At 36.5% G+C, this 22,503-nt stretch overlaps 1 protein-coding gene across 2 annotated transcripts in view; it reads right to left on the bottom strand.

Annotated features, from left to right (window-relative positions):
- The window catches only part of LOC138706294 (uncharacterized), a 62,336-nt gene extending 42,340 nt beyond the window's left edge, over nt 1-19,996 (bottom strand). The window contains exons 1-2 of one of the 2 annotated variants that reach the window (XM_069835406.1): nt 15,104-16,144; nt 4,944-5,101 (exon numbers count right to left, since the gene is read on the bottom strand). The gene's annotated coding sequence lies outside the window, so the exon portion shown is untranslated. Of the gene's footprint in view, nt 1-4,943; nt 5,102-15,103; nt 16,145-19,838 lie in introns of those variants that run through there. The other variant, XM_069835407.1, reaches the window with a different exon arrangement.
- Between the last annotated feature and the right edge of the window lie 2,507 nt (nt 19,997-22,503).

The following is a 22,503-nucleotide window of genomic DNA, read 5'->3' as shown; positions in this document are numbered from 1 at the left end:
GCAGTGGCGAAGGTAAGGTTTAAATACTGAGTAGAGTGAAAATCTGCTTAACCCATATTTTTTTTAAACAGAAGATGTTTCTCAGCTTTTCTATCAACATTTTTTGTGACACAGATCCCATAAGAAGATGATGGCCACTTATTTTCACTCCCAAACAGAATACAGGTATAACAATATAACTTAATTGTCTCAGAGCACCCTGTTAGCCAAGGATATTTCTTATACCATGAAAATTGAAATTTTCCATTTTGTCTTTCGTCATCCGCTATTTTAATATGTAAATGTAGTGTCGATTTCCAATATTCGTAAGTTCATTTTGTTCCATATGCCCAACTTGAAAATGGTTTCCCTTTTAATTCTGCAAATAATTAACTCAATGTTCTCTCAGCATGAACCATTTTATATAAAATTAGTGTGTAACATACAGACGCATGCACTTTTGCACTCAACAATGCAGCACATTCATAGAACACGATATACCCCTCATTTCTCATGAAAAACAAAAACTGAATAGACTACAGTGGACTATAGTCAACTTTATGTTGTCAGCAAACAGCTGGATACATTAAGAATATTGATTGATTGGTTGATAGAACACGATACAGCATGGCATATTATATCGCGGTTGAGGCTAGCCCCATGTCCTGCTACTAAGTCGTAGCGAATCAATACCCCCTCCTCCCAGGCATTCCCTCAAGCTTGCGAGTGCCGTTGCCTGTGAGAGAGGCCATTATGTGTCGCTATGAGGCTTTTTCCACAAGTCACTCGCAGTGGAATGACTGACTTCTACAGTCAGTTGTTCTTTATTATTGTCTGGTGTATTCAACATCGACTTTCACGAGGCCCTGGAAAAAATAATAACATTACTGATACATCATGAAGGCCAAAATCTAGACAGTTCATGCAATAAGTATCTTTACACAGTCCAGGACCATGAGTTTCTCGATACAGTTGTAGATAGTGAGCAGACTGTGTTTTATCAAACTGAATTCTTGAATTCTTTGAAATGTATGTATTTATTCACACTGCAGTGGGTATATACCCGGTGGCAGTGGTAACTAATTACACTCAATAATGACAATAATAAACTTATTAATTAAAATACAATTAATAATTAATACTAACAATAATTAATAATAATAATAATAGTAATAATAATAATAATAATAATAATAATAATAATAATAATAATAACAACAACAACAACAGGGAATATATTAAATTAAATGAAACGATCACTTAAAATAACATTTGAAATAAATCTAATTTGTATCTTAAAACTAAGATCGAACTAAAACCCACGAGTATGATATGAGGCGTTCAGAAGTCAACATGATTAACTCCTTTTCCAAAGATTTTGAGATATTCAAGGCCTAAAGTTAAACACACACTATTAATTCTGTGCTGTAGTCGAGAAGAATACTGCAGTCTGTGGGCTTTGTACTGAACTATGGAGCAGATCACATTGACCACTGAAAATATGGTAAATTTAGTACATTGCCAACTTATAAACTCTGAAATAACCAAAAGTGGAGTTAATCATGTTGACTTCTGAACGCCTCATATGTTCATATCTGCACAAGTACCTTTCAAATTACACTCATTTCGCTGTCAACTCACTCACTGCACTGGAACTACGACACATTTCACTGATTCTATCCTGATTTCACTAACACTTCAAAAACATTTCACTGTTCAAATACTATGCACTGCCACTATAAACTATAAAGCTTCACTGACAGGAACACGTTTCACTTACACAGCACACTTCACTGACACGACATACTTCTTCACTGATACAACACACTTCACTGACACAACATAATTCTTCACTGATACAACACTTCAATAACAACATATCATTTACACCCTTTAAATACTGTGTATAATTACCGTCTATTAGTAAGGTCCTTAAGCCTATTTTTAAATACATTTTTAGTTGTTGGTAAAGCCTTTAGTAAGTCTGCAGGTAAAGCATTCCAGTCCCTGATAGTACGATTGAGAAAAGAAAACTTTCCAGTGTCCGTCCTCTGCCTTCTTTCCCTCAATTTATATGAGTGGTCGTTCCTTGAAGAGTAATTTGGCGGCTGCAACCTATTTTTTATTTCTCTCCAGGCAGGCTCACCTCTGTATGTTTTGAACAGTGCGCATAATCGAATTCGCGTTCTCCTGTCCGTGAGTGTGTCCCATTTTAATGGTGAATTTTTCCGACAACACTTAACAGCCCTTTTTGAATCTTTTCCAGTGTCTTAATATGTTCTAATCTGTAAGGATCCCAACATGCAGCACCATATTCCATTACTGGACATACTAGTGATTTATATGCAATCTCTTTGGATTTATCAGAACCTTTTCTTAGTACCCTCATCACAAAGTGTAACGCTCTCCATGCTTTTCCTGCTGTGTCTGTAACGTGTTCCCCCCAGCCGAGATCGCTGCTAAATGTTATTCCGAGGTATTTACATTTGTTAACTTCCGGAATGGTTTCACCCCCTAACGTATACGATGCGACTATTTTATTTCTTTTCCTTGTAAAACTGATGGCTTTGCTCTTTAGAGAATTTATTTTCATTTTGTTGGCTATTGCCCAATCACAAGGATTACCACCACATAATTTAATACTTAATATTGAATCATCAGTAGTACTATTGCGAAATACTGACCCACCAAAATTATGCAATGGAACAAGAATTGGTGTGAAAAAACTCATGCTAAATGTAATAGGAGTGACAATATTAAATGGCAAAACGAAAGGAGAAGATGTTTTTATCCCGCATATTCCATTGTCAATTATGTAACTTGGTTTCGAGTAAGCACACCTAAACATTTATTTATACAAATTTATATATATTTATACAACAGAGGAGAAAACAAAGAATTGTACGCATATCAAAAAGCAATTCAATGATACTTTTGTCATGTTTCTACTGTAGTATATGAATGTATGTAAGTTCACTGAAAATAACATTGTATTAATTCTAAAATATATATCTCTCAAAATATTATTTTTCATGTCTAAAAATGCGTTATTGCGAAATTATATTTGTGTAATCATGTTGCCAATGTAGTAAGCTAAGTGTTGTAGAAAGAAGAATTTCTTAATTTCTAAAATATATATCTTTCAGAACATTATTCTTTATGTTAAACAGTGATTTCTTGCGAAATTATACTGTATCTGTATTCTATATTAAAAAAATAATATAATTAACATGTTCTGAATTTGTGAGCTATAATTTCTCAAGTCATATTTAAAAAACCTGGGTACTGGTGTGATATAATTGGGAGTACATCGGTCAAGGGGTAAAATATCTTCCAATATAAATTAAATTATATGTAATCTTCATCTTACGATGTTTGGTGATGTATACACGTCCGTTGATGTGACATATTAATGAATTTTAAATACTATTATAGTCACAATCATGCCATGGTATGAAAGAAAAATTTCACAACCTCAAGCAGGAATCGAACTTGCGACTTCCTGTTCTCCGGTCAGGCGCTCTACCACTGAGGTATGAAAGGATAATTCCAAGCCTTTGGCGTGAGACGAACTCTATGGCTCAGTGATAGAGCGCCTGACAGGAGAACAGGAAGTTGCAGGTACGATTCCCGCTCGAGGTGAAATTTTTCTTTCATACCATGGCATGATTGTGACTATAATAGTATTTAAAATTCATAAATTATATACGTATATATTGATTCTTTGGTACGACTGATAGAGAGATCCATTTCGGCTCACGATGACACCTCAATGGGTTCAGACTTGGGACAAGGGAATTCCCTATTTATCATCAGCGGTCTCTGAATTTCAGGTGAAAGTACATATAGATATGAAATTACATGAAATGCATGTCAGCACAGCTTCAGATCAATGTAAAAATCTTATAATTATTTTATCTCTGCCTCTATGCAACGTCACATTTGCAGTGAGGAGGAGAGACGACAGAAAGATTGTAATGCTTTTCAATATGCTGACGCCCACTACTAAGATAAGCCACTTGAAATTTAACAGTCACTGACCAGCAGAGATAAAATTTAAGATCTGTAAAACACTGAGTCAACGCTAAGTGGGCATATAGGAATAGGGCTGTGTTTCTGTTTTGTTGAACTTCAAGACAATGCTAACTCATTTAAAGTTTGTGTGACTGTAGCCTGTATATATTTTCGTTTGGTTTTAATTTATTTATAGTTTCATTTTTCCATGAATGACAATGTAATGCTTGAGTGTTCTACTGTCACTAACTATTTCATCGGCTGCCCATTTCAACCCATTTTTACCATAAAATTATTTTAGGTATATACTGTCTTCATCTGATGAACTTCTCCAAGTATAGGCATCACTATCGTGAGGTTCGGATAATTCTGAATTTGTGTGATGTTCACATGATGAAATAGGATCATTACAATTTTCATCAACATTCACATCACTGAGATCTTCATTATCATACCTGTTGTTTCACTCTACCAACAAAGTTTGAATTATTTGACGCCATCGCTGACAATGTTCCAGGTCTACTCGCCATTTCACTTAATAATGCAGTCAATCAGACTGCAATGAGATATTATTTAGCTACTGAACTGTACACAAACAAAGATACAGTGATACTAACGCTGCACATGACTCATTACTAATAGGAAAGAAGGTAGGTGTGGGCATCAACATTACAAAACAACAATAAGTTATTGCGCAGTCTGAGAGACCTCACCGCTTCAGTTAAGGGTTAATTCTCTCATACTTCATGGTTGCTCAGATGATCAGTTATCTGGGATTCCTGTCAGTAAAAGAAAAGAGAAATTTTCATTAAGTGTTCCAAAGGTTTCGGAATCACTTTTTTGTTGACAAGCCTGCAGCATTACAGACAACTGGTTAGCTTGTAATGCAACAAAAACTGAAATTTGCTGTGGCAATAACCTACATAAATGAACAGATGCAACAAACAGACCTGAACTATTACATCCGAATTCAGTGAGCATGATGGTAGAACAACTACTGGTGTCGAGAATGCTTCTTTGTGTGCTGGAATGGGAAGTTCTCCAGAGATAAGCTGCACATATGCCAATTCAGACAACTTGCTGTTCCAGTGTAGAAATTCGTGGTCTCCTGCACACATGAGTAATTAAATAAGTTATAGTATACAGTATTACATGGGAGGAGTGATAGTAGAAGGAAGAAGAATAACATGCATAAGATTTGCTGACGATATAGTGTTGTTAGCAGAAGAGGAGATGATACTAAAAGATATGCTACTGGAGCTAAATAACAGCTGTGAGCAGTAAGGGGTGAAAATAAATGCATATAAGACGAAGACCATTGTCATAGGAAGAAGAATAAAGGTAAACTTGCGAATTCTAAATGAGGCAGAAGAGCAAGTGGGCAGCTTCAAATACTAGGGTGTACTATAAGCAGTAACATGAGCTGCTGTCAGGAAGTCAAAAAGAGGATAGTAATGGCCAAGGAAGCTTTTAATAGAAAAAGGGCCATCTTCTGCGGACCTCTGGAAAAATAACTAAGGAAGAGACCAGTGAAGTGTTTTGTATGAAGTGTGGCATTGTATAGGGCAGAAACATGGACATTACGACGAAGTGAAGAGAAGTGAATAGAAGATTTGAAATGTGGATACAGAGAAGAATGGAATGTGTGAACTGGACAGACAGAATAAGAAATGAAGGAAGCTGTGTGGGAAAGAGTGGGTGAAGAAAGAATGGTGCTGAAACTGATCAGGAACAGGAAAAGGAATTGGTTGGGTCACTGGCTGAGAAGAAACTGCCTACTGAAGGATGCACTGGAAGGAATGTTGAGTGGGAAAAGAGTTCGTAGCAGAAGAATATATCAAATGATAGACGACATTAAGATATATGGATCATATGAGGAAGGTAGAAAATAGGAAAGATTGGAGAAAGCTGGGTTTGCAGTGAAAGACCTGCCCTTGGTCAGAACACTGAATGAAATGAAATAGTAGACAGTATTCTAACTTATCAATTAGCCAGTTGTTTCACCTTCTGCATCGTTTGAAAAGTGTATCACGGACACAAATTAGTAGCTATACTTAGCAGCCATTTGTACAAAAATTACTGTCCCTAATTATCTTTAGTCGAGGGAATGGTACCAGTATGTGAATATTTACACCATAAGCAGAATCGAGACTTTGCAAATAAAAATTTGAATTTTTGAAGATGTATACCTGGTAGTAAATGGCAGAATGAATACATTCCAATTCTGAATATGAGCATTTAGTAATATAAACTTGATCTAGCCATGAAGAAGCTATTTATGGAAGTACCGTATCATTCAGCAATTAAATATCATGCAACAGGCATTTCAGAAGTAGATACTTGTCATCTTCTGACGAAGACACTGTCTGTCCGAAATCCATATTGTAATTGGAGAAATTGGATTACTTCTCTCGAGTTCTCTGTACAAAGTAATGAGTACCGTATTATTTGAAAGATATCACATGTGCCTCTGACCTGAAACATGTACATAGTGACATACATTTCTGGAGTTCTGCTGCAGTTTTCTTCAATTTTCGCAATTCTGAAAATTCTTCCCCTTTCAACAACTTAGGCCTGTCTATGCAAAGGTGAACTTTTATGGTATTTTGTCAATAAACTCTGAATATTGTTGCCAACTGAATAACGTATCCGGTATGAGAATCCAATTGTTTCTCGATGTTAGAAAACTTCGCAAGACGAAGAAACGATATTTTTCTTCAGAATAAGATGTTATGAATGTAGATTAAATACAGGGTAATTATCTCAAATAGTAATATTCAATTACTCATATCTGTGTTCTAAAATAAAGTAGACTTCTGTCGAAACGGATTTCATCGTGTCATTCTGAAACCAATACAGAACATTCAGGTGATATGTAAACTAAATTTAAAAGTAACCTATACGTCGAAAAACATTCTTTGCAATAGTATCCAGTGTGCACTAAGTAGTAGTAAACAAATGGCGTTATCAATATAATGCGTATTTCCCTGATGTAATTTGACTCAGTAGGCTTCAGAATCGAGTTACATCAGGAAAATAAGAACAGTATTGATAATTCCTCGTAGGCATTAAACAGTTACACTTACGACATAGGAAGAAAAATACTAGATTACCGGTAATTATATAAATATACACACATATTGTAATGAACATGTTAGCGATATACAAATTACAAATTGAACATTTATTATTTCTAATATACACTGGTATTCAGGTCCGTATTTATGCATGGACTACATAGGTCTGGACCCAGGACAGAAAATTCGTAGAGATGGCAAAATTTTCAAAAAAGATGCCTGCTTTAGACAATAGTACCGTTAAATTGTTGTTACATGTTACTTTCTTTACAATTTGACTGCTAAATGTCAATATTTGCATATGTTACTTGATGAAGGGCGCAAAATTTTTTTGGGGCCATGGGAGTAGCACTATATAAATAAGGAGCTGCTGATATTATGGTATTAATAGTATCAGAGAACTTATACTTAATGGTAGAATCGTTTTACTTGTACATTATTTATTACTCCATGCAGGTCCAAATATCTGATGCTATGCTAAGTAACACTTCTGATTGAGGTTCTGGCTGATATGTACTCTTATTATGTCGTAGCCATGCCTTTAGAGGCTTCTGCCGTAAGCCTTGCACTGAACTCTCCATACTGGAATGACTGCCAATAGCGACCTTAATATATGGAAGAATCGGAGTGCAACCAAGTATTATGATACATCGTTATTACGAACTTATAGGTCTACTGTTACTAGGTATAACTCACATTTTTTGGGTAGTAGGCTAAGCTTCAATTGCCTCTTAAGAACTTCGCCAGTGGTGAATTTAAGAAAGGTTTGCTGCTCTGAGAAAACAGACTCTTCAAAAGTGATATGCGAGCAACATTAATACAGATAGGCCTGTCCACGAGAGTAATTGAAATGGTGAAACTAAAAGGCTAAAACTTCTGTGTTGGAACCTCCTCCGCAACCCCCCCCCCCCGCCCAAAGAAAACATTTTAGCTACATATACGTTGTCCACAATAATATCGTACTCTCCTAACAATCGTTGGTCAGTCACGCTGATTTAGCTGTTTGTAAAACGAACCCAACGAGTGGAATAGCCTTCTCCATTCACCTAGAGACGAAGATAAGAGTTAATCTTGGAAATGTCATTAACTCATTACTAGCAACGGAAAAAGTCCAATCTCTTCTAAACGACCTATCATTTCTACATCTAGAATTCAGATTAAATGTAATAACTATGATTTTGCACCATGTAGCGTTTTTTTTTTAAACTAACCTGGACAGTGTACAAGAACTAGATGATGCCATTGTTGTAAACGTACTAAATCTTTCACAAATGCAGTAACGGCATTTTGAATTTGAAAAGTTGATGCACCACTAACTGAGGCAACTGTGATCACGATACGCGACAAATACAGAGGGAGCTTCATGGTTGAAAAAATCGCTAGGAACTGACATGTCTGTGCTGACTAGCATTCTCAGTGAGCCACTTTCAATATTTGAACAATACGAAGTGTGCTTAGAGTCGCAATGAATAATAAATGAGGCATGTCTGCTCTAAGTGATGAAGTCCATTTTCAAAAGAACTCTTAATGTGAGGGTAGACTGTGATGCTTGTCATTTCACATACGGAAACCTGTCAAGAGGTTTAATGGATTTCATACATTAAAAGAGTAATCTTTCACTACTATAAATTATGATCTGAACTAATATTTCTACGTGGTTTACTTTATGATTATTACTTTCAAATTCGTCGTATTTCTCTATTAATATTAATTCATCAACATATGATTGGCTTTCAGCGCCTCTATAGGGTGGACCTTCCTGAATAACCATCAGAGGTCTTCTTCCCCAGAGATACATGTCTTTTTTTTAAGTTTCAATTTATGTACGGTCTCTTCTGGTTTGTCATTTGTCATTTCTGGTCTTTCCTGGCAATGGTTTATTTGTAACCCACTTCTGACGTTAAGGTGCCTGGAAGGCAGAGTTATGCTGCCACGATGATATTTTGATAGAATGATTATGAAGTGTCAGGAGAGATCTTAAACCTAAGCCTAACCTAATTTCCAAACCATGAACAAACGCAAGAACATTTGCATTTAAGGAAAAATTCCTGTGTTCTAATCGGAAATCGAACCCGGGATCTCGTGAACTATAGTCAGAAGCTCTGACAATTAGCCCATGAGTGCATACATTTTATTTTTCCACGCTCGCAGCTCGCATGTGTGCTGTACACTGCAGCTTCCGCTCTACATCCTGGAGCATGGAAAATGAAAATATATATAGCCTACTATACACACACACACATATCAGTAACTGGTACTCAAACTTAACGTTCAATTATGTTGATAGCAATATCTTAAACCTACGATAATTTTCAAGGTCCGAAAGGAGACTAGCAATGAAGTATGTCCTCAGCTACTTATTTTATATAGGTAGTACATACATTTTATTTTTCCATGCTCACAGAGATAGAGTGGAAGCAACAGTGCACAGCATAGTTGTCCACATCAGAGCGTGGAAAGATAAAATATATTCAATGTATATTTTAATGTTTGAAAGAAAAACTTCACAACCTCGAGCGGGATTCGAACCTGCGACTTCCTGTACTCAGGTCAGGCGCTCTACCAACTGAGCTATCGAGTTCGTTTCACGTCAAAGGCTTGAAATTCTCCTCTCATACTGGCGACTCTGTTATAGAGTACTGTCCATAGCGTCTGATCTAGTCAGCACTGCTTATGGGTGGGAAGAAACATTGTAAATGTAAACTTCATCTTACGATGTTGGATGACGTATATACGTCCGTTGATGTGACATATTAATGAATATTTAAATACTTATATAGTCACAATCATGCCATGGTATGAAAGAAAAACTTCACAACCTCGAGCGGGATTCGAACCTGCGACTTCCTGTACTCCGGTCAGGCGCTCTACCAACTGAAATTTCAGGTATAACTCAACTTTACAGCAGAAAACCACAATTTAAGTCACACGGAGTTAGTGTGCACTCGAAGTTGGTTGCTTGACGGTTGTCAGCCCACTTTGAGGTCTGTGGATATATGAGGGAAAAATTGGATCGGTGTCGGGTAGAGTTCCCGGGTAGCTCAGTTGGGAGAGCGTTGGTACGTTAAACCAAAGGTCCCGGGTTCGATGCCCGGCCCCGGAACAATTTTTCCCTCGAAATTATTCAAATCAACTTTACAGGGAGTTATACCTGAAATCTTGATTTGCATAATACACGTCACTGTTCGTGAACAGTAAACCACAATTTAAGTCACACAGAGTTAGTGTGCACTCGAAGTTGGTTGCTTGACGGTTGTCAGCCCACTTTGAGGTCTGTGGATATATGAGGGAAAAATTGGATCAGTGTCGGGTAGAGTTCCCGGGTAGCTCAGATGGGAGAGCATTGGTACGTTAAACCAAAGGTCCCAGGTTCAATGCCTGGCCCCGGAACAATTTTTCCCTCGAAATTATTCAAATCAACTTTACAGGGAGTTATACCTGAAATCTTGATTTGCATGTAAAAAAGTTATTTTTATACATCTTGATTACACAACTTTTAACACTGTATCACTTCGGAATATGTATGGTAAGACTTTCCTGTGTTAAATTTCAACGTTATTTTTCAAAGTTATTTTTATTTTTATTTATAGGGAGACAATGCTTTTGTTTTGAACTAAATTAGTTGATTTTAGATTCCAACATAGCTCTATGCCTAAGCTTCAATTTTGTGTTTGAATGAAATCGATAGCTCAATTCTAAGCCTACTTTTCACTCGCTCAAAGACTGAAATAGGGTAAAAATGAAGTCAAAGTTTAAGTTCAAGCTAGATAACAAAGAACTTACTTTTATGCTCCTAAAACCCTCCTGCAACATAGGTGAAGCTCTCCTCTTGCGTCATGAGGTCAATTTTTTGCAGCCCTTCAGTACCGTCTTCGCTGCTGTTGCTCAGGAGTGCACTGTATGTTGGCCTTTAGGGTTCGAGTCTCGTCTGGAGCATTCACACAGCCATTGTGTATTTTCCTGGGGTTATGCTCATTTTCCGGAATATGTCCAATTCAACTCCGTTACCACAATTGAAGTGGCATATAGCATCCATGACCCCAAGTTTCAGGGTTGTACAATCTACATACGTTTCTTTGAAGCAACGTCTCCAAATCAAACCATTGAAAGACTTGTTTGCATTGAGTCTTGTCATGCAAACACCTGTTCAGCATGCTGGGGTCTGTAAGCCTTTCGTAAATTAATAGATTTAACCCACTTCTTGGCGCAAGCAGCTGTGCATGGAATATGAAAAAATTAAATTTCGTCCATCAATTTTGTTTTAGTTGGTTATTTAACGACGCTGTATCAACTACTAGATTATTTAGCGTCGATGAGATAGGTGATAGCGAGATGGTATTTGGCGAGATGAGGCAGAGGATTCACCATAGATTACCCAGCATTCACCTTACGGTTGGGGAAAACCTCGGAAAAAATCCAACCAGGTAATCAGCCCAAGTGGGAATCGAGCCCGCGCCCAAGCGCAACTTCAGACCGACAGGCAAACGCCTTAACCGACTGAGCCACGCTGGTGGCTTTCGTTCATCAGTAGTGGGAAAATCTGACCATGTTATATTTGTGTAAAGACTAGAAGAATCAAGCTATAATATGAGACAAATATATATATATATATATATATATATATATATATATATATTTGTCTCATATTATATATATATATATATATATATATATATTTTTTTTTTTTTAAGAAAAATTGTCATTCTAGGGGTCGATGCATACCTTAACTGATGAAACACTGATACTTTGTAAGAATGAAAGTGTAGCATTTTCAGTCCCTATAACGCCGATCTTTGTGAGATATCACACTTCTGCGCCAATCGGCGTGAAGATTTCCTCGGGCTGGTTTCAATTCTTGTTTGAATATCTGCAAGCTTCTTCTATGTTAATACCCTCTTCTGTAGTTCTCTCCTTTTGTTTAAAACAGACTCAGTTTTTCGCCATTTTCTGAATACCGGTAACTTGGTTATGTAGCCTACAGTAGGTATTGTCTCGAAGGCATTGCAGCGACACAAAACCGACGTAGAAACTTGCGAACAGTACTGTCATACGATTTCTTCTTAATGTCTCCACTAGAAATATGTGTTGTGCAATATTATACCACCATACGGACAGCGAACATAAATAATGTTCAATAACAAGTGTAGTAATACAACACTACAGTACGTAGGCCTAATAAGTAATAACGTGCGCATAACAAACACTCCACTCGTCAACTAAACACTCCGTACGCTTCCCACTGTCCGTGCACTCCATCCTCGGGAATTTTAGCCTACTGTAATGAAACAGAATGCCCACTCGCGCTGCTACAGCTTACAGGTGAGTCGAGCAATGGATTGCGGGCAATCTGTTCCTCAACGTCCCCTGCATAGTGCGGTAACTTTTCGCTGCCTCATTCTGTAGAACAGACTCGTGTAATTTTAGAAGTGTTGACAAAAAGAGGCACAACATTTTTGATATTGGGTGTCAAGTTATTCGCAGAGGGAACATCATTAAAGAAACAAAATTAAATGATGTTAATAACCTTCTAACAAAATATTTCGGCGATAGATGGAAAAATCAGGCTGGATTATCTTTCTACATGAACCTCCTGATGATGCCCAGAATGTTGAATCAGATGTTGACTGTTGTGGTGAACCAGACTCTGGATCAGTTCAGTGTGCTTAAGAACATTTGAAAACTTTTGCATTATGAGAGTATTTTGAATTTTTGTAGTAAGTTGTCAGTTTTATTTATTTATCATTGACCTCAAACTACTTCATTAACAATTTATAGGCCTAACTTTTGATTTGAAGTCTTGTAATATGTACCGGTACTTATGGCTTTTAAGGAACCTGGAGGTTCATTGCCGCCCTCACATAGGCCTGCCATCGGTCCCTATCCTGAGAAAGATTAATCCAGTCTCTACAATCATATATAGTAGCCACGTTCAATTATTAGACTAGCGGTGTCAAAGCGGACGGAAGCGTTGTAGTTTCAATAATTTTAATTATTGTCGCGCTGTCCATTGTCGTTGTCAAGTCTTTTGAAGGCCGCTCCAATACTCCACGCGGAGTGTATAAACCGGAGTTGCAAATTTTAGCAGTGTGTCTTGTTCTAGTTCACAGTGAAAATTAATTATATTACAGTTCAGTGTATAATAAAAATGTGGAGGCCGTGGGAAGCGAGTGAAGTGTCGGAACCGATACCCATGAACGGCAATAATGACGATGGTAATAATAATAATAATAATAATAATAATAATAATAATAATAATATATCAGAGTTAAATAACAATTCAAATTCAAAAGCTAGACCAAAATTATGTAAGCAGTGTCAAACGTTTGTGTGCAATGCTCACACGTATGTTCTGAAAAACAATTTAGGTCAAGGAAAAATTTCGGAGACATCTAAAATTCTTAAATTAAATAGAAATACTGTAAGTAAAATTATAAAAAAGGGACCTAAGACACCTAAAAAGCGTGGACACAAAGTCACAAAATTTAATAAAGTAGATGGTTTTATGTGTGATTACATTTGCCGTGAAATATATAGTTCTTACAATAAGGGCCAATCCTTAACAGTAAAAGAATTATTACAAAAAGTCAAACTTTCCGGTTTTCCTTATGGAGAAACAACCTTAAGAGAATTGGTTAAAAAACTTGGGTTTCGTTTTCGTATCCTGAAAAGGAAACAAGCTATTATGGAATCCGCAAGAATTGTGGCATGGCGTTATAATTATTTGCAACGCCTAAATGAACTGCGGTCTGAAGGATCCCAAATTGTATTTCTTGATGAAACATGGTACGATACGCACGATGTTGTTCGGAAAGGATGGGATGATGGCACATGCAATTGTATTTTGAAATCTCCATCTTCAAGAGAGAAGCATATCATGGTGCTTCATTCTGGGGGAAGAGAGGGATGGCTTCCCAATTGTCTTTATTTATCTGCAAGAAACATACAAGATTCTAAAGCGGATAGTCACGATGAAATGACAGGTGAAGTTTTCGAAAATTGGTTCAAAACTAGATTACTCCAAAATTTACCAAGAGACAAAAAATGTGTTATTGTTATGGATAATGCGAGTTATCACTCCAGGCAAGCTATCAAATTTCCCACTCTTAGATAATCTGTAAAAGACATCATAAATTTTATGCAATATCACAAAATTCCAGTGCCTCATCCCATTCCTAAGCAGCCATGATGCAAACAATTAGGAAAGCCAATATTAATAAAACATACATAGTGGACGAATTAGCTACCTCTTATGGACATGAAGTTCTTCATCTCCCCCCTTATCATTGTGTTCTTAACCCGATAGAGCTAGTATGGGCTCGCCAAAGTCCCATGTGAGGAAAAACAATACAACCCCAACCCTCAGTGCTAGTGTGTGTGAGCATTTAAGAGGAGTTGAAAACATAAATTCTAACCTCTGGTCCTGTGTTGACCACACAATCAAGGTCGGAGAACGGTACTGGATACAAGACACAACAGGAGATGGGGAACATTTCATTGTGGATTTAAGAGACAGTGACATGGATGATGAATAGATATTAAAAAGTAAGTACGCCTATTTTAATTAATTATTTACATTTAAAATAAAATTACATAATTTTTACTTATATTACTTTATTTTATTATTCATTTATTCTATTTAATTATTTCTTTAAATAATTAATTTAAAATAAATCTAAATAATATAATCTTCAAATTAACTCATGCTTTGAGCAATTAAGCCTAGCCCATATCCATGTTATATTAATATATAGCAGCAACAAACAAGACGTGACGACGTCGCATTTTTATTTTATTTTCGGTGCATGCAATAAAGACCTACAAATCTTAAAAGGAATGCCGCTGCCTAATAATTAAACGAGGCAACTATACCACCTCCCTCAAATCCATTTTAATGTTGTCCTCAAATCTACGTCTCGGCCTCCCCAAAGGTATTTTTCCTTCCGGCCTCCCAACTATAAGTATACGAGAAATAGCTTGAGACAAGATTTTAGACAGAGATGTAACATGTAGGCCAACACTGTGGGCCAACTTACCTCTCTCTCTCGCACAGGGGCTGGTTACGGGGTCGACGGGATTGGTGTAATCCCTTCCATGTCCAGGAGAGAATCAGCATGGAACTGTTCACATCCTTCATTTTCGTTATCCGTTTCTTGTAGGTCGATAACAAATTGATCCATCACTTCGTCCAAATCGTCTTTTTTCCAATAAAACTGTACCTCCTGTTTTACATGTTCACACGCCATTTTTCAATTTTTCTGGAGTCACTTTCGATAAAGAGTTTTAAAACAAACGTTTTACGTCACTGTACTTGAATGTTAAATTGTGTTTTGCGACATCGTTCTTTACTTGTGCCCAAATTAATTCAATCGCGTTGAAATTGCAGTGGAAGACGGCGGTATGTCCTTCTAAATCCGCGATTATATCGATTTCATATTTCTAAAACCATCTTTTTTTAATTTTATAATGTCATATAGCACTATTTTCGTGGCTCGTGGGTCATATTCAATATTCTTTTCCCGTTCGGCAGCCGTGGCGAAAATGTAATTGTGCGCCGAGCCACTTGTAACCTGCAACGTGCATAGCACCTATGGAGGGATGCGGACACCCGAAGGGGAAGTGAAGCAACTGTCTGACTTATTAACGGATTTCCATTTTCCTTACGTCAAGCACTTAAATATAATTTTATACCGTACAAGGCTACAAACTAATGTTTAGTACGTGTAACGAAGAAAGAAATGAACAATAAATGAAAAATATCACAACCTAAAATTAATTGTCTTCAGAATGTCTCTGCGACAAAGTTTCAAAATCAGAAATTATGTCACTTACTGCCAGTCGTAGTTGATCACGAAGGTATTTGTCTGTCAGTTGTGATCTAAATTTGTTTTTTACTATTTTCATTGTTGAAAATAATTTTTCACAAACGTAAGTTGTAGCGAACATGGCTTCAACAGAGCAAGCGAAAGAACGAAGCTTAGGATATTTATTTTTTGGCAAAGATGTGAAAGTTCAACATTTGTCAAGTCCTTACATCCAGCTTTCATTTGACATCACATAGTAAATCAGTGAGTTCAAATTGAAGAGCTAACCGCATTATTCGTACATCTGCTGAAAAAGGGTCGACGTACAGAGATGATGATGATGATGATGATGATGATGATGATGATGATAATAATAATAATAATAATAATAACACAAACATTTAATGTTTCATGAGTAACATGTAGTATAATGCCGTTTTGTGTTATACAACCGTTTTCCTCGTAATACTGTACTTGTGAACAAATCATACATTTAATATTCTCAGCATATTGACAGCAAAAAAAAAAAAAAAAATGCGAACTCCCATTCTACTTGAAACTTTCGTTTTTGTAGAGGTACATGGTTTCAAGAGAGACATATGCCACTCGCAGGTCAGAGACAAATACAAATGGAACGAAGTTTGACTCCAGTGAGTGAGAGGGTGGGGGTTGGGGAGGTTAGAAGCAAGAGAAATGCATAGCTATCATTGCGAGCCACAATGTCTTGCCAGTCACATTCTCACCACGGCTGCCGTACGGTAACCATTTCTGCATGTCTCCTTTTAGAGTCGACGATATAGAAGCCTTATTTAGTTCCACCGAATGTTAGGACGCGTTGTCCATTACAATTACGCGATGTTGGGGAATATTTGGTAGAAGCTTGTTTACAAACCCACCTTTAAAAACATAAGCGTCCATCTCCTCACGGTAGTCCTTCGTTGATTTTGATTGGAAACACAGGAGGGCGTCTGGAATAAATCCCTCAGAATAGCCTGCATGTACGATGATAAATCTTTGTCCTTTACCTGCGGGCACATTCATAGGTGGATCAACTTCGCCGTCGGATTTCTCTTGTGGCCATACCTTTGCTGTAGTATTTCACGTTCAGCCAAGTTTCGTCTATATAAACGATTGGTCGGCCACTTTCCCTCAATTCCCGCATTTTCCGTAAGAAATAAAATCTCTTGACAACAAAATCTGGTTTTCCCATTAAATTTCTTCCCTGAATGTTTTTGGCGTAACGAAAATTTAGAGTTTTCAATACCTGTCGTACCACCCATATGCTGCCCTCAAGTAATTTAGCCTCCCGCAGAGCTTTGTGTATGTCGGGTAAACTGGGAACCAGTGGCGGCTCTACAATAAGAACTGCAGAGCTGCAGAACCGCCATTTAAATGGACCTGTAAAATTAAAAATGTAAAACGTGCTTTTATGTTACTTACTTACTTACAAATGGCTTTTAAGGAACCCGAAGGTTCATTGCCGCCCTCACATAAGCCCGCCATCGGTTCCTATCCTGTGCAAGATTAATCCAGTCTCTATCATCACACCCCACCTCCCTCAAATCCATTTTAATATTATCCTCCCATCTACGTCTCGGCCTCCCTAAAGGTCTTTTTCCCTCCGGTCTCCCAACAAACACTCTATATGCATTTCTGGATTCGCTTTTATGTAATCTAGTTTATTGTCTCATTTATTTTTCCAATTCATTCTTCTTCGATTCGAGATTTTACTGTCTGTAGCAGCCTTGAACTGCTGGAGAATTTTAACTGTAGTGTACTTTTCGGATCTGTGATCGGCAGTTCCTGGAGCTCAACGCAGGGTAGTCGGCAGCAGGAAACAGGTTTTGTTCACTGCCCCATAAGACTGCATTGGAGCTGCAACCGAAGCAGATCTGTTCGAATATACAAAAAAAAAAAACCGTCAACACCCTCATCTCTTTATGACCTGCGTTAGAACACAGGCTTCTAGACTACTGTATATCATTACGGTTCCAGTGTGTTATAGTACTGTGGGTGGTGTGATGTGATTAGTCAGTGTGTCTGAGGAAATATTTTATATTAAAAATGAATGAAATGAAAATCTAATCGACCAACCCTTTTCGAAATTAAAAGAGAAATTCCACGTTAACTTAAGAAATTAGGACATCCTACACCAAATTTAAATATTGAAATTTCTGGAAAAAGTCGAGGAAATCATGTAGCCTACTAGTCATTTTAATACCGAAATGTGTAATGGAAACGATTGGTTTTTTGCCGCGCTCATGAAAACGCTTTCTCCCCCACCCGTGTCTTCTGTTTAGAGGAGAAAATACATGGACAAAGACCGGAGTGAAAGATTTAATTAATTTGACTTAAAAACTGTAAGAGCATGAAAATTCGAAAACTCATTTCAAGTCAAACAGATTTGTCACTGCTAGCGATATTAAAATATCCTAACACAGCTTGATTCTGCGTATTTGATTAACATTCAGAAACAAGAAGAAAATGTTTCTAAACAGAGATATGGTCTATCAAAAATAATTAACTGTGTGAAATTCTGTGCCGCATTTGAATTAGCGATGCGAGGACTTGCTGAATCCGAAGATTCAACAAACCGCGGTATATTTCGGGGTTTGACTGATTTTACTCCACATTTAGATTAAACTTTCAAAGATCATTTAGCCTATAGGGGTCGTCACAATTCAAAGAAACTACGAAAACAATTCAAAATTAATTGCTGGATAACAATAAAATTATTGGAAATTTCTCTTCATTGCCACCAAAACATGACGCTGAAAGTTTGATGCAAACTATCTTAATGGAATATAGGTTTGACGGAAATTCAGTCATAATTGAACAACATGAATTAATTGTGCTGGTTTATGGCGGGGCTAACGTAATGAGTGGGAAACACGGAGAATTTGTATTGTGTCCCACAGCTCATTTCTTGCCAAAGAATTAAATTGAATAATGCAACAAACATGTTCACAAACTGGTCAAGTTACGATACTTTATTGCAAATCTGTAGGAACTTCCAGCTCTGTTTTATAATTCCGTCTGCCGGTACGGGTAAAGGCTAGAAAAGTTGACGTAAAGAAATTCGGTAGGAGTTAAAAGCGTTCGAACGATAGAAAGTTCCTTATGGTTGTTCATTCAGGTATCAATGTGTGGGGCACATCTCCAAAACGTAATTGGTTGTGCCATGTGGGAGAGGTGTAGCGCACGGGATGGGTAGGATGCGCGAATTGTTGGAGTACAATTTCGGGTGCACAGTCAACTTCGAGAAGGAGCTGTAATTACACGCGTTATCCGATTTAGATGCAATAAACAGCATGCCTTTGCTAAATACACTATTTTTCATGCAGAACTGCCAACCTTTATAACCGCGGACCGCTACTGCTGGGAACGAAACTTGTTTTATATAGCCTAAAGAATAAATTGTTCTTTTTAATGGCAGCTGCTGCAAACGAATCTATTTTGGTTTTTCTTGGTGTAGTGTTAGGCCTTTTTTGCCAGGAGTTCTAATTTTGGTTCCTGTGCGTTCTGTATTTTTCTTTTCATTTAAAATTCTGTGTACACTTGCGCGGGATATTCCAGTCGCAGTTGTAGTTCTCTTCATGACGTCAGCAACTGATATTGTAGGTTTTCAATTTTTTAAGCATCAAACTCGTCGGTGCAAAACTTGTGAATATTTATTATAATTTCTCTACCGTCCGACTGCAAAGCTTTCCCTTTTGTTCCAACACCCGTTTGGAGAATAATGACAACCAAAACAAATATTAATAAATGGGCCTATGGCAATAGGTTAAATATGTCTATGTTCTGAAACATTTCTAAATGACGATTTTTAACACTGAAAACGAAACAGGAAAATCACACTAGCACAACACAGTACTATAATAATAATTACCTGAACGTGGAAAACGCAAAGAAAACTCAATTATTACAATTCGCAATACTGGACCGACACTGATATACTCGCACCTACCCCTCTGAAAACTCGACTGCTGTTGCTGAAGAGGATCTGAGCCTCAAGTAAATTCCTCAATCACCGTCCGACATTGATGCTATAAAAAAAGCTACAAACCACTGCTGTGGAATGCACTTGACGCGAGAGTCTGTTATTCAAAGGACAACCTCCACCCCCACCTCCACTACTACCCTACCTTCAAACGAAGCAGGTATAATATAACCACAGTCTAGTATATACAGTCGCGAAGCTCAATACGTAGTAAATATGCAAACATTAGATAGTTGCTCACCACTAGGATCGCTAATATCGCCTCATTACAGGCAATGCAAAATAGAACCGTCAAAGTCTATTGTTTCTAGCACCCTCAAAACTCAAGCTTCGTGACTGTATATAGTAGACTGTGATATAACAGTCTCAAGTAAATGCTCATGGACTTTAACATTCTATATGCATTTCTGGATTCGCCCATATGTGCTACATGCCCTGCCCATCTCAAACGTCTGGATTTAATGTTCCTAATTATGTCAGGAGAAGAATACAATGCGTGCAGTTCTGCATTATGTAACTTTCTCCATTCTCTTATAACTTCATCCCTCTTAGCCTCAAATGTTTTCCTAAGCACCTTTTCTCAAACACCCTTAACCTCTGTTCATCTCTCAAAGTGAGATGAAGTCTTGTAACTTAATACAAAATTTAATTTACATTGTGAAAATTTTTGTGTTTTTCCAAACCATGCCTTATTCAACTATGTTGTTTCCAAAACTTGCCTTCTCCTAAGTATAGTTTTAAAACTTGCCTTCTCCAATTTTAAAATTTAAATGAAAACCTTACAGAACAAAGTAACCTACTGAGCTTCTATTCCTGATCAATATAGGTACTATAACATATTTATTTTAAAGGGTACCGGTAATAAAATTCTCATTTTATCATAAAAATGGGGAAAATGTTTTTCTTGATTTGTGAAAAAAAAAAAATATATATATATATAAAGTGGATAAGACGTTCTGGAACTATAGGACTCATTACTAGTATTTTTTAAGGCCAGGGCCCTATTTCATAAAGGTAATAATTTAATACCATTACTAAAATGGTAATAGCATTAAGTAATATTATTACTGTTCTGTTTCATAAAAGTAATAGTTAATAATATTATTTATTACTGTAAACGCTCATAATATTACTAAAATTACTAAAATAAATAATAAAATTACTAAAGTGTTTCATAAAGCAGCAAAGATAATTAAATTTATTAATAATATGAACGTTAGTTCCATGACTGTATTTTAAGTAATAGTTTAATAATTTGTAAAAAGTAAATGCCAATGTAGGGTTAGATTTTGAAGATAAAACCGTGAAAACATTTGAAATGGATAATTCTGACACGAATAGTGATGAAGAGGGAGTGTTTGTCAGACGTCCAAGAAATTTTAGACAACGAATATCCTACAACCATGCAAGAAAGTTACGAATATAATGAAAGGTTTCGCTTAAATTTTGAAACATTTGAATATGTCCTTCAAAGCATTGATAACTTGTTACAACATCCCACAGAAAGGAATAAATCGTTAACTTTTCAGCAACAGCTACAAATTGCTCTGCATTGGTTGGGTAGTGGTGGACAATATCATTGTGTATCAGACATGCATGGAATTAAATTAAAACAGACTAAAATACAATTGTAGACAAAGAAAAATATTACGTACTTAACACAGTTCTGGTTCTCATGTTTGACCATGTTGCGTTACGTACATAAATATAATCTTTATCACTCGTTACCAAGCCAATTGATACAGAAAAATCCCGCAATTCCATCCAAGCTTCTTTCTTAGAGTTTTTTTGTTACTGTTGGTGAAAACCCTCAAATAGTTGACCTTTCAATTCGTGAACTTTTCACAAAAAAAAAAAAAAAAAAAAAAAAAACTCTGTTTCTTCAAGTTATTTTCACGTCTTTTCCCCATTTTAAAAAGCATCAGAGACAAAATGAATGACTAACCAAGTCCCTCTCCATACTTACAAATTGTCATAGACGCCAATGTAGATGGACCATGCTGAAATTGAAAGCTATCTTATCTAATTGAAAAAGGGGAACAATTGGAAAGGGTTAAACCTAAATTAAATTAAATTACAGTATAGAACTGTTAGAAAGTAATTACTGTATATTTTTCATTTTTTTTTAATGTTATTTGAATGTTTGAACTTAACGTTTTTTCCCCTCCTTTCTTGTCATTTTTAAAATTATAACAATTGTTCAGAAATATATGCCTATGGGACATTTATATCACAAAATACAGTAATATTAACTTTTGCTGTACCTATTGAAATGTTTTTTCAATGTATACTTGTGACAACCTGAATCTATATAGGTACTCTTGACTAATTAACATTGTGAAGATCTTGGTGAGCCAAGATCTTGTGCAGACATATTATATCAACAAGTGGGTGTATTACAAAACATATGGACTACTTTAACCACCCCTATTGATAAACTAAAATTAACTTACGAGATTTATAGGTACCGTATCTACAATTCCACATCACAGGTAGTCAGGTAACTTCTTGAAGATACTACTTACAACATAATCAGCAATAAAAACCCATTAAGACAATTTCAATATTTTTATTAATTTCGTCATAACATTAATCTTCTACAACATCCACACATTCAAACTCAAATACGATA

This window comes from Periplaneta americana, chromosome 9 (assembly GCF_040183065.1).
Source record: "Periplaneta americana isolate PAMFEO1 chromosome 9, P.americana_PAMFEO1_priV1, whole genome shotgun sequence".
In the NCBI taxonomy this organism is placed as follows: domain Eukaryota; kingdom Metazoa; phylum Arthropoda; class Insecta; order Blattodea; family Blattidae; genus Periplaneta; species Periplaneta americana.
Note: the sequence above shows the minus strand (reverse complement) of the source record. Positions and strands in the feature narration are given on the sequence as shown.